This window comes from Cervus elaphus, chromosome 14, assembly GCF_910594005.1.
Source record: "Cervus elaphus chromosome 14, mCerEla1.1, whole genome shotgun sequence".
Lineage (NCBI taxonomy): Eukaryota > Metazoa > Chordata > Mammalia > Artiodactyla > Cervidae > Cervus > Cervus elaphus.
The window spans coordinates 56499430-56505429 of record NC_057828.1 but is presented as its reverse complement, the minus strand read 5'-3'; the positions used below and the strand labels follow the sequence as shown (position 1 = coordinate 56505429).

The 6000-nt window shown below is 44.0% G+C and overlaps 1 pseudogene; it reads right to left on the bottom strand.

The window, feature by feature from the left end:
• Positions 1-2429: 2429 nt before the first annotated feature.
• LOC122707461 lies at positions 2430-5960 on the bottom strand (annotated as a pseudogene).
• Between the last annotated feature and the right edge of the window lie 40 nt (positions 5961-6000).

The window sequence follows — 6000 nt, the reverse complement described above, 5'->3', positions numbered from 1 at the left end:
TTCCTATATCCCCTCCCACCTCTAATCAGCAACGCCAGTCCATAAAACCACAGCAGACAGTTTTTCTGTGAATGCCTTCTCTTTAGGGTCATTATGATGGTTAATTTTCTTGTGTAAATGTTCCTATGTAAAAAAAAAATGCTGGTAAAACATGAGTTATGTTTGAAGGTGTTTCTGGAAGAAATAAGTATTGGAAAGGACTGAGTGAAGAGATCTGCCTTCACCATTGTGAGTGGGCATCTTGTAGTCCTTGTGTACTAAATGAAGCAAGGAGGGCAAATTCTCTCCTCTCTCTCTTCTTACCCACAAACATTGAAGCTTCTGGCTCTCAAGCCTCCATGCTATGAAATTTAAATGGTAGTTCCCTGCTTCTTAGGTTTTTGGCCTCAGATTTGGACTAACACCATCAGCTTACCTAGTTTTGAGCTTTAATTCTCAGTCTGAGTTATAGCACTGGCTTTGCAGGTTTTCTAGGTTACAGATAGCAGATTATGTAACCAGGAAAGCCCATTACCATAATAGAAGTCTTCCTATATGTTTCTGTATAACAGGTGACCCTGGAAAACACTGGTTTGAAATGCTTAGTTGACTTACACACAAACGTTTTTCAAGAGTAAATGTCATTCTACAGGATCTAGTTGGTGAAATATAAGGATGTGGAAATGAGGATATGGAGGGCAGACTATAGATTATATGGAGATTTTCAGCTGAGTAGGAGTACCACCCTTCACTGACACATTGTTCAACAATCAGCTGTACCATAGTGGTTACTCAGGAGAACCCTAACAACTAGAGTGTCTTACCACAGGCAAGGAAGCCACATAACTGAAAGATGTTTTGTATAAATCCTGATATCTGGTGTCAAAACATGCTATGCTCATCTTCCTTAATGGGGAGATACAGAAGGTGTTATGAAAGTCATTCTTTCATTAATATAGCCTAGCCCCCAAAGGATGTAATTTTTAATGAGAAACAAAAAATCATGTTACATGCCCATATAGTTTTAGTTTTTTGTTCAGAGAAATTTGTATAACTTAACAGGTCCAACTAGAATAATTCAAGGACTATTACCCACTGGGTAGCTTATCTGCAGTGCAGATGGCCACTTCCAGAACTGTGAGCAATGCCTTGTGCGGAAATGCCATTTCCCAACGCACAGAAGTGCCAAGAAGTGAAACTTATAGATCCAAGAGGAGAAACATGGGGATTACTCATGTCTAAGGTCATGGTATGAGTCAGCAATAAGGGCCCTGCAAAGAAATCTTCATTCTAATGGCTCACTGGACACTGAGTATGTTCACCCTTGTATGTATTAGCCATTGAACAGACATAGAAATATGTAAGGAGGTAAGAAATGTCCCTTAAGTCTCAACATTAAAAAAACTAAGATCATAGCATCAGGTTCCATCACTTCATGGAAATAGATGGGGAAAAAGTGGAAGCACTGACAGATTTTATTTTCTTGGGCTCCAAAATCACTGTGGACAGTGACTACAGCCATGAAATTAAAAGACACTTGCTTCTTGGAAGGAAAGCTATGACAAACTAGGACCGTGTATTATAAAGCGGAGATGTCACTTTGCCAACAAGGGTCTGTATAGTCAAAGCTATGGTTTTTCCAGTAGTCATGTATTGATGTGAGAGTTGGACCATAAAGAAGGTTGAGCACCAAAGAACTGATGCATTCAAACTGTGGTGCTGAAGAAGACTCTTGAGAGTCCCTTGAATTTCAAGATCAAACAAGTCAATCGTAAAGGAAATCAACCCTGAACATTCATTGGAAGGACTGATGCTGAAGCTGAAGCTCCAATACTTTGGCCACCTGATGTGAATAGCTGACTTATTGGGAAAAAGACTCTGATGCTGGGAAAGACTGAAGGGAAAAGGAGAAGGTGGTGGAAGAGGATGAGATGGCTAGATAGCGTCACTGACTCAATGGACATGAATCTGAGCAAACCCTGGAGATATGCCTCAGACAGAATAAAGAATGGGTGAAAATGGTAGTTTCAGAAACTGAATTTTTTAAAATCTGCATCTGAAGATTCCTGCAATGTAAAGTGACGGGGGAAAAAGATGATATATGGAGGGCAGCAGTTGGTTTACACTGAGCGTCTCTTTATTTCTGATTATTTCTTTACAACCATCTACCCGGGGATAGCTCCAACATGTGGGTCACAAGCTTGAATCCACCTTCAGAAATTTATGTTTATAATTCTTACCCTGTAGGACACATATACACAAAGTTCCATTACTGCTCAGCATCAGATATTCCCTCTGCAGTCCTGCACCCCACAGGATCACCTTTTCTTTTCACATTCACACTGAGCAAATGTCTGAAACCATGGATCTCTTTTCCCTTCACAAAGTACCAGTATCATAGATTTCAGTTTCTAAATGCTCAGAAGAAAGCTTTTGATTGATGCACCCACCTAGGCAGAGGTGTTGCTGCCATATGTGATGGGCTCAGGGTGATTGAATATGTCTTTTCCACAGTGAGGACAGGGGCTGGAACTAATCCAGATGGTCCTGGGACATCCCAAGTCCTTCAGAATCTCAAGCAGTTCAGCTCGACACTGAACAAATCTCCTCGGTTGGAGGATTCCCAGAGAGCTGAAACTCTCCCGAGGGACAGGGTACAGTTCTTGACATAAATTGGGCAGCACCGAGGTGTGTCGAAGTGTCTTATCCATGATGGCCATGGAGAGGAAGTTTCCGCATACGCTGAAGAAACTAAGCTGGAAGCAGTGGCTCAGGGCAGGCAGGATGGCCTCGAGTTGTGAATCCATGATTCCACACCGATCTAAGTACAGTTCCTGGAGTGTGGCTGCAACTTTCTCCAGCAGACCTGGAAGGAGCTCAGGACTAGAGTAGGTCAGGGTGACACCACTCAGATTCAGGCCCTTTAGCTGACTGGTATTTGGACACTGGGAAAGATGGGTCAAGTCTGAATTCGTAAGGAGGCAGTGAGTTATTCCAAGGGTTTCCAAGGGGTTTGTCAGGCACCTGGGGAGAAGCAGAATTACAATGTCTTAAAAACGGGGGTGGAAGGTGACTTCAAGGTGAGAGACAAGAGATTTGCTGAAGGCCAAGGTTGGTCTGTCCATCTGATAATGATCATTACCCAGAATTCCCAGTCTCATTTAAGCCTGAGTCATTTAACCTTCACAGTAGTCTGGATCAAGTTCACAGACCCTGGAAAACTCTCTTTCCTCATCTATGTAGCAGAGTAAAACACATTCCACTTCCTTATGAGTATGAATGAAGATCATAGAATGGACTAGAATAAGCTCACAGCAGAGCCTGACATCTTGTCTCAATCAACAATGGGCATCACTGAATGTTAATAGTAAGAGACATACTTAAAATGCTTCCCACTCAGACTTCCTTCCACCCATGCTTGGGCCCCAGGCATTCATGTCCAGAAGCCAGGTGAGGCTTCTGAATGACATGCATAGAAGACCAGTCTGGGCAAGGCCCCACAACATCCCCAGAAGATGGCAGTTTGCAGGGTCTCACTTATATCCCTGCATTATCTGCAAACCATCTACCAACTTTTATGATCCCTTTGGCTCCTATGCTACTATCACCTCCAGAATCATGCATTTCCCATATATCAATTATCTTATCTGGAGCAAAAAGCCTTTTAACAGACAGGGAATTTGAGACAGGCTTATAGTGGTCACAAAAGTGTTAAGTATAGAGCTTTGGTTTAGAAATGCTCAGACATGGAGTTTTCCCTCTTCAATTTCCTCTTCTCTTACCTATTTTCAAGTCATCTAAATTAAGATATCCCTTCTTAAGGAAGAAATCATGTACCCAACCATTAGATCCTAACCCTTAGTCTATAGCTACCTAGAAGGTGTCCCTTTCCAGAGTCTCTATCCAGCTTGAACCCCTACCTTGATTTGGGTTGTTATATGATACCGCAGTTCAGAATAGAGCAGCAAAGGAGATAGTATGCCTGACATTCTAGAGGGGGTTTTTTTTTTGGACCAATAAAAAAAGTTTTTTTTTTTTTCGTTTGTTTTTTAATAGTCTGTGTATGGCCTGCATTCTTGACCCTTTAGCACCTTCTCCCAATCAGCTTCTGTGGGTTCTGTGGCAGGGGTTTGTCATTCCTCTCCTTGGGTGCCTGAACTCTTTCCCTAGGGGCTAGGCACAAAATATCAAGTAGGAGGAGCTTTTGCTCCTTGCTTCTAAACTTTGCCAGCTACTGTGCCTCAACCTCTGCATGTCCCCCCACCCCGACCTTTCTTCTGATGTAGATAAAGAAATACTGCAAGCCTATATCTTCTAGTCCACCTGTAATCTGGAGGGCTATGAAAATTTTGAGGAGAAGGGGGTGACAAAGGATGAAATGGTTGGATGGCACCATCGACCTAACAGACATGAGTTTGAGCAAACTCCAGGAGATAGTAAAGGACAGGGAAATGTGGTGTGCTGCATGGGGTCACAAAGAGGTGTACATGACTGAACGACTGAACAACAGCACGGAAATTCTAGAGGAATTCTCCTTTGATATCCTATCTTCTGTTTTCTCTGCCCTGGCCCCTGGGCTCTAAGAGCGCAGGCTTCCCCAACTCAGATACCAGTGAAATTGAGTTCTGTGCCTGGAGGGGTGGAGGGTGGTGAGTTGCGTTCACTGTTACCTGGCCAGTGGTGCACACTCACTTGAGCATCTGGTCCAGGCATCCTTCCAGGAAGGAGGTAGATACCAGAAAGAGATCCTGGAGGTGGCGCAGCCTGAGGAACTGAGAAGTAATTTGGACAACATGCTGTTCTTCCTGATCTTCAAGTTCAGACACATCCATGTGAGAGAGAAGGAGTCTACACATTGCTCATCTGGCCCAGGAGAGGAGCAAACACAGCCAGGCTGGACAGACACCAGGTGCCATTTACTTGCACCTCCTCAACACAGTCCAGCTGCACCATACTCAGGATCTTCATAATACTGTCTCTGGGCATTGACTCTATCTTTAGTTTCTTACAGCACAGGTGTATGGAAGCTTTCCTCTCCTCCACCCATCTCATGAGGTAAGCGAGGAATCCATCCATGGTCCTTCCATTGGTGTGAAGTTCTATGAACACCTCCAAGGGAGCCAAAGTCCGCTGTGTTCTTGGCCTATTCTTAGCCACTTGTTTTTCTAATGAGCTTGAGGACACCTGGACACTGGATCCAGACCACATTCTCCAGAAGTCCTGGCCAGTATTTCTTAAATCCAGCACCTGCAGTTTGCACCTCCTATGGGGGAAATAGTAGATTGGTAGAGATGATTTTAAGATCCACTAAAATAAAACCACAGCCTCAGAATTTAGGAAATACTCAGACATCCCACCTGAGCTTTTACTTCACATTCTTGACATTTCCTTCTTCTTCCCTCTCTGACTCAGTTTCCTCCATCTCCTTTCCCCCTTCCATCTTTCCTTTTATCCACTACTACACTTTCATTAAGCATCACTAGAAGGAGGCAGAGAGTGTACTTTCAGGTTCCCTTGCATCTTAGGCTGAAAACATTTCCCATAGTGTGTTCAGCAATGACCAAGTCTCTGTACTTCCTCATTGGCATCATCAGAAGCCTCTGGTCTATCCCTTGGCCATTCACACTCTGACCCCAGCTGTCTCTTTGAAGAGTGACTCCCTTCACTCTACCAGTCTGTCTGAATCAGACTCACCTGGGTTGATCCTTCTGAGAAAGGAGGACATCAAGTCCATCCAGCACTGCTTGTAAGGTTCCCAGGTGAGGCATCTCAATCAGTTCCCCCAGAGGCAGGCGGACAAAGGGTCAGGCTTGTACCATGGCCTTCGGTGTCTCTCTGCAACTCCCATAGAAGGCTTCCATGAAGAGCAGGGGGAAGAGCTCAATGGGCAGATACTCCAGAGCAGAAATGGCCAAGGCCTCATTCATCAGCAGACTCATCACTGCTTGATCCAGGAGTCTGGGTGGATTCCAGGTACTCATTCTAACTCTTCTCCAAAAGAATCCTGTGGAAACTTGCAGG